Raw genomic sequence first — 7,732 nt, forward strand, 5'->3', positions numbered from 1 at the left:
TATAAGATAACAGGCTAGATTTTAGATCTGTATGTAAGATTACTCTCGAAGATTAAGGGCGTGATTGGTTTCAATTTTCTATTCTCTTTAAATAATTAGGAAATGAGTTTCTCCTATTTGCTTTCACATAAGAATACAATAGAAATTAATAGGAACGAAGTTTGAAGATTCAAGCATGATATTTGTCTTCGTATAAAAAAAAAAATGGGGCTAGAATTTGAAATTTATGGATTCTAAGATAAGTATTGAACCATAGCGAGCGACTAAAATCTTTCTATACAAAAAATAAAGACTAAATCTATTTGTGCATATTAAAATAAAAAGGACTAAATGTTTTAAAAGGAGCTTATAGAGTTGCAAGCTGATTTTCATTGTTTAAAATTTTAATTTTATTTTCTAAAAAATATAACTTTAACAATGCAATGTAAAGTTATGATTAGCCGTAATAGTTCAAAGATAAAAAAATTTATATTTTAGATTAACATAGTTTATTTCATGATACAATAATAATTGTTTCATATAACATATTCTATGATAACTTTTGATAATTTCCCATTTTTCATAGTGAAATAGTAAGTCTTGGGTGGAGCCATTTCCCTTCAAATTCACTTAATATTCCTTAGTTTGTTAGAGTATAAAAAAAAAAAGATAACAAGGAACGAAAATGGAAACAAATTTCTGTATAGGAAAATCATTTCTAACTTGTCTTCTCTTTTGTAAACTTATAAATACTGCTTTAAAGGTTTGAGAATATCTCTGTTCTTCTACTTTTTCGAAGGATAGAACAAATATTTTTGTTACATAGTAGAGCACTATTTTTAACGCCGTTAATTTAGGAAACCACATAAGAAATTCCCAGGAGAACGTTAAATTTTTTAGACAAATTTCCGTTATTTGATTTGAAATAATACCAAGTATTCCACTGTGAATCTGTATGGTTAATTGGAAACAAAAGTTACACCATATCTAAACGGGAAAAAATGCGGGTGGGGTTGGAACGTGGGACCCAGAAACAAAATTGGGCAGCATAAAGTTATTGGGTGAAAAAAATGTGCGGTGATGGTTAATGACATAAGCCTAAGGGTAGTTTAGTCAAGAAGTTCAAAATGTTATACATAAGCTACAGTAAGATTCTTTTTTAAGCAATTACATTCTTCCATTTTAACTAAAATGACCAGTTTACCCTTTCAATCCCAAGCAAGAATGTTGACCTGCTACCTGCTTATTCTCTCCGTGCCCCTCTAAGAAGGCATGGATATAATTACCAATTTACCCTTAAAATGTTTGAACATGTTCGCAGACCACAATTGCCGTTTCTAAATAATACTCGCTCCGTTTCAATTCATGTGAATCTGTTTGATTGAGCACGAACTTTAAGAAAAAATGAAGATTTTAGAAATTTATGGTCCTAAACAAATCAAAAATGAACCCAGAGTATTTTGTGTGGTTATAAAAATTTCTCATTAAGGATACAAATTGTAAGTTTTAAGCTAAATTATTACCAAATTTAGAAAGGGGTCATTTTTTTTTTAACGAACCAAAAAATAAATAGGTTCACATAAACTGGAACAGAGATAGTAGTAAAGTAATATATTATAAAATTTGAAAAATAAAATGAACGGGCTTAAATCTTTGAGTAGAGTGTTCCTATAATTTCAAAAGGAACCAGTTGGTTCAGTAGACCCAAAGATTTAAATGGTAGCTACAGCAACTTCATTTGTTAGCCAATAGAAGAATCATTTTGTTTTTATGTAATTACAGTAATACCCTCTGACCCGAATTGCAACCGGATGCAACTCAATTTTTTTTTCCGGAGGCACTTGTCATTCCCACCCATAAAGAGATGAAAATTATATATATAAAAAGTTGAAATTTTAAATAGCAAAAGATTAAAAATTTCAATGTTACACAAAATATATAAAAAATATTCAATAACTGAAAAGATGCACGACTCATTCTTACTGATCATTCTCATTTTATGATATTTTGGACTTTCGGTTTAATTTGTTTCTCATTGTTATCATTCTATATTTTTCTACTTAAGAATATTTACAAGCGGCAACGCATGATTGTAGCACTTTGGTAATTGGAGGACCAAAAAATAGAATTAAACCATAGAAAGTACCTCAAAGTTGTAGAATATATTTCCTTTTTATTTTATTTGCAAATGCACAATAAATATTCCTTTCTTTTAATGTAGTATTTAGTAGTACGTAATTTATGGTATTTTTTTTAAGTCTAATGTGACCTATAGCATATGCATGATTTTTTTGAAAACTAAAAATCAAATATTAGATAAACCACATATATTTGACATGCAAGAATACCCACCTAAAACTTTTCACACATATCTCTTCAATTGCATTTGTAACCTATTACATGAATTATAATTTTGTTTATGTAGTCTTCCTTAATTTTTTCATGGGTTTGAAACCCAATACGTGTAAGTTTAATTGTAAAAAGTCTATAAAACACAAAAGTTTCAATAAAATAAGTAGTATACTATAGCTAAAACATACATTAGACAATAAATTTGCGTCAAAAAAATAATCGAGACCGAAAAATATTGCAACAATCATAGTATTTGATTTCAAATAATATGAGTGTACAATATCTATGAATCCTCCGATTCTTCTTTCCAATAGTAAATAAATTCAAGAGCCTTCGAACTTGATCTTGAATATGTAGTTGTTGCCACGAACGATGATCTTGAATTCAACTAGCACGAACTTTGATTTGAAATCGTATTTCTTGAACGCTGATTTGTTCTTCGTTCTTGAGCTTGAGCTTGATTGCTTGAACTTGAACTTGATTTGTTATTCGTTCTTGAGCTTGAACTTGATTGCTTGAACTTGAACTTGTGGAGGAATTTGTAGCGTTTGATCCACAAGCTCTTTCTTGCTTCTTGTTATAACTTATGGTGTCTTTTCTGGGTTATGAAGACCCTATTTATAGTTGTGGGAGGGAAGAGTTATGATAAGAATAAACTCTTTCCGACCAATCAGATTGAAGCGTGACAGGACCACATTTGATTGGCCAGAACATGTCACTTGCCCATGTGGTTCGATTCCATTGGCCTTTTAATCTAACTTGGCATGTCTTGTCATTTTGACACATGGCATGATCCTATTGGCTCTTCTGTTTGACTTGGCGTGCCACGTCATTTGACACATGGCACGGGGCCTCTAGGAAGATGACATCTTGGGCCTAATGAAGTAGGCTCATTACTTGTAGACCAATTAAATGGGCTAACCCAATAAATTTGGACTTATTTATTTAATCCTTATATATTGAACTTATATAACTAATCCAATTATATTAGCCCAATTAAATTTTTTGAACTAATATATCTTCAATTTAAAAATATAGTCCAAATAGTTTTATGGATTTAAATCCAATAAACTTTAGATGCCTACACACACATTGAAAAGAGTACAATAAACCAAAAATGTCAAAAAAAAAAAAAAAAGATATATTACAACACATATAATAATTTATTAAAAATAAAAACGAGTTTTCAATAATTGACAGCCACATTAATAAACTATGCATTCTTTGCATGTCTAATTAGAGATCTTAACTAAACATTATATGTCAATTTACCATCAAAATGTTACCTTGTGTGAGAACACATGCTCTTATAAGCGCATCTAGCCTTCTACCAGTGATGAATGTGGCTTGAGTTCTAAACTTGTGGCAGGACCTACAGTAGGTTTAAAATGAATTAGATGTAAAATACTAGATATTTTTTCCAATTTGGAAATTATTTGAATTTTCAGTTTCTGGTTTCTAACCTAGGTAAATTATTGGTTTCACTGAAAATCCTGATGATGCATTTTAATTTTGTTGGTGATGCAAAAATTATGGATCCTTAAATCATAAGTGGCCCTCATAGAATCCTAATTAAGATGAAATGACTGGTAAGTCCTTTCCAAATTTATTTTCCACAGTGAGGCCTCCTAGTATGAAGAAAGAGGAGTCCTTATTTTTCTTTAAAAAAATATAGGGAGGAGAAAGAAGCCTCTCACCAGTGATATTAAAATAAAGTACATCTAAAGATGGTTTGCACTGCTACCATAAAAAAAATTCTAATTCAAAGCAAATCAAAAAGGAAATTGTGGGAAAAGACACTCTAAAAGAAGATATTCTTATTACCAAAACTAATACAAAATTCTTAGCTTGTAACAAATTAGAACGACAAGCCATTTGGGGAAAAACAAGTTGCCAAAATACCCTACTAATGAGAATGTATAAGAATATACCTTTTATAATTTCTATGTTTTACAAAATTTTAATGTCAAACAAATAACAAATTGAAACTACAAAAGTTATTTATAATGTTTAAACTAAATATAGACTTTATAGTTGGGAGAAATTAAAATTGCACTATTCACCCAAAGTCGGAAAGAAACTAAAACTAATTGCCTGAGGAGGGGACGAATAATTAAGTAATAAGTATATACTTAATATTTCCTAGTATATCAAATTTTTTATTAAAGAAAATTCTTAAAATCTTTCATAAATCACATGGCTTAAATCTGTCAGAACAAAAAAAATTTGTTACTTTTACCGTATTCTTCCAAATTATCAAATTTTGTTCATGTGTGTGACCTTCATTTACGAGTTGGTTTTAACCAAAAGCCATATGCTAGTTATTTTTCGAAAAATATGTTTGCTATTAGACTTTTGGACTATTCGCTTTTGTCATCTTTTTACGGGAAAATACTAATTTGTCCATTTATAACTAGCTTATTATAAAAATTGGCTAATTTATAAAATATTACCAATATTAGCCAATTAGGCATTTGTAGCCAAAAAAATTGCTTTCTTTTTAGTGAGTGTTATTAGAATAGATTGGGTACATCTTAAGGAGCTTGAATCTTAGTTTTGGGATGATTTGACAGAGTTTTGAGGTGGTTTGAATTGAAAATTTGAAGTAGAAGATGAACATGAAAAAAAAAATGATATTTGTATCACATTGTGTATTATACATGTATCATATTTGTATCAAATGTGTATCACATGTATATTCATGTATACTTGTATGCGAGATACATGTGTGATACATGTGTCACAAAAGAATCTTTTAAACTCGATTTTAACTATGAATTTGCATATCAAATCAGTCCAAATCACCTCCATCTTCCTCAAATTTTATATATTGACTCATCTATATGTTTTCAATGAATCTCAACCATACCCATTGAAAAAAGTCCTTTTTTGCTTAGATTTTTGAAAACTTGTATATATATATATTTGTATTTCATCACCTTATTTGCTACCTCATTCATGAAATTTCCTTTCCGTCTTGCATCTAATGTTGCTAATCACGTTTAAAAATATAGAAGGAGATCTTTGTGTGTGATTCTTAGAGAGAAAAAACCTTATTTATTTGAGTTTTTAATTTTTATGTGTTTGGCTAGTTTTAGTAAGTTTATGATTAATGACTAGAAATTGATAAGTTAGAAGTTTTTGCGGACATTTCTGTAAGATTCCCTCTTTTTACCGACTAAAAGTCTAAAACTAATCAACAGTTACTCTGTCTCAATATTTAAGTGGGCTCTTTTATTTGACCACATCACTTTGATCTTTACAAAAGTTCAAGAAAAAGACATGGCAGTTTTCATATCTGAAGTTAATATGCAGTAATAACTAGGTTCACTAATTATGTAAAATATTTAATATATATGTGTAACACCCCCGACCGTTCGTATTGAGTGTTGTACCCTCGTTCCCCTATTTACTGCTCATTTTATACTTAATAGTTGCTATGTGAATTGCCGGGGTAGTTGGTTCGGTTCCGGGGAGGTTTCAAAATGAGTTGAGACACTTAGAGTTCATTTGGACATAAAATTTAATGGAAGTTTTTTCCAAAAAAATTACTTTTTTTCAAAATTAGCGTTTGTTCATAAAATTTTCAATTTTCACTTGAAGAGCATTTTGAAAATTTTTGAAAATTTTAAAAACTCCAAAAAGTTATTTTTTAAAATTTTCACTCAAATCACTCACAAAACTTCAAAAATAATCCAAACTGAAATTTATATCCAAGTACAACTCTAAATTTCAAATACCATTTTTACTTGAAAAACAATTTCACCATATTTTTGAATTTTACAATTCTTATGTCCAAACGACTACTTAGTCTCAAGATTGGAAGTTTTAGTTGAAAAAGTTGACCGGAAGTTGACTTATGTATAAACGACTCCATAATGGAATTTTGATGGTCCTGTTAGTTCCGTTGGGTGATTTTGGACTTGGGAGTGTGTCCGGATAGTGATTTTGAGGCCCGTAGTTGAATTAGGCTTGAAATGGAGAAAGTTGAAAAATTAGAAGCTTTGGAAATTTAGAAGTTTGACCGAGAGTTGACTTTGTGGTTACCAGACTCGGATTTTAGTTTCGGGAGTTGGAGTAGGTCCGTTATGTCATTTGTGACTTGTGTGAAAAATTTGAGGTCAATCGGACGTGATTTGATAGGTTTCGGCACCAAATATAGATGTTAGAAGTTTAAAAGTTCATTAGGCTTGAATCGATTAGTGATCCGTAGTTTTAGCGTTGTTTGATGTGATTTGAAGGCTAAACTAAGTTCGTATCGTGGACTTGTTGGTATATTTTGTTGAGGTCCCGGGGGCCTCGGGTTAGTTTTGTTTGGTTAACGGGTCAATATTTGGACTTGGAGAATTGCTAAAATTTTCTGGTGCACTGATCTGGTTAGCAGTTGTGGTATTTTGTTCAATGTGATCGCCAGTTCTGGTATGCGATCGCGTAGGCTGGGGAATCAATGTACGCAAATGGGTGGGCTAAGCCACGTTCGCGAAGAGCAAATCAGGCAAGAGTTGGCCACATACATTGTTCTATGCGAATGCGTGGGTCTATTCGCGATCGCGTAAGCCTGGGAAGCCTATGCTTCACGTTCGCGTGAGTGTGTATGCGATCGCGTAAAGGAAGTTATGGGGCAGTAGAATTTATGCTTCGCGATTGCGAAGGTGTTTCCGTGATCGCGATTAAGGATATCTGACCAGACTTTAAATATTTCAAAACGAGGGTTTGAGTTCATATCACAAATTTAATTTTGGGAGCTCGGTTGGAGGCGATTCTTGGAGAGATTTTCAAGGGAGTGATTGGGATTCGAAGCAATCGAAGGCCGTTTCGCGAGGCAAGGACTTGTCGGAGTAGGGATTTGCTCAGTTTGAGGTAAGTAACACTTCTAAACTTGGTTCTGAGGGTATGAAATCCTAAATTATGTGTTATGTGATTGTTGTTGAGGTGATGCACATGCTAGGTGACGGGTGTGTGAGCGTGCACCGTAAGAATTGTGACTTCGTCGATTCCGTGGAACTGTATAGTTGAATAATCATGTTGTTACCTGTATTTTTACCATGTGTTAGATCAATTGAGCTGCGAGTCATGTTAGAAATCTTGCTTAGGCTCTGTATTGGTACTGTTGGGACCCACAAAGGTCGTGTTACATGTTGAATTATTTGCTTAATTTGTTAAATTTTACTTAGCCACATTTATTATTTGCATAATATGTCTCAGCCTTTGTTGTCCTTTATTTGATACATCATATCATCATTATTTGGGGTGACTATCATGATTCTGGTGAGCCCAAAAAACTGGAGAGATTAATGACCGAGTGAGACTGAGGGTCTATTGTGAGTGATATTCATGGGATCGGGTTGCATGCCGCATCATGCTTTATTGATTCATGCCAGGATTTGGCTTATTATAGCGC

The 7,732-nt window shown here is 32.0% G+C and overlaps 1 long non-coding RNA gene across 1 annotated transcript; it reads right to left on the minus strand.

Annotated features, from left to right (window-relative positions):
• Window positions 1-2,564: 2,564 nt before the first annotated feature.
• LOC138898294 (uncharacterized) lies at window positions 2,565-3,971 on the minus strand. The gene is made up of 3 exons (XR_011410758.1): window positions 3,618-3,971; window positions 2,809-3,207; window positions 2,565-2,758 (listed from the first exon to the last, which is right to left on the minus strand). It is a non-coding gene; the product is annotated as an uncharacterized lncRNA (long non-coding RNA).
• Window positions 3,972-7,732: the final 3,761 nt, after the last annotated feature.

Source organism: Nicotiana tomentosiformis, chromosome 8 (assembly GCF_000390325.3).
Source record: "Nicotiana tomentosiformis chromosome 8, ASM39032v3, whole genome shotgun sequence".
In the NCBI taxonomy this organism is placed as follows: Eukaryota; Viridiplantae; Streptophyta; class Magnoliopsida; order Solanales; family Solanaceae; genus Nicotiana; species Nicotiana tomentosiformis.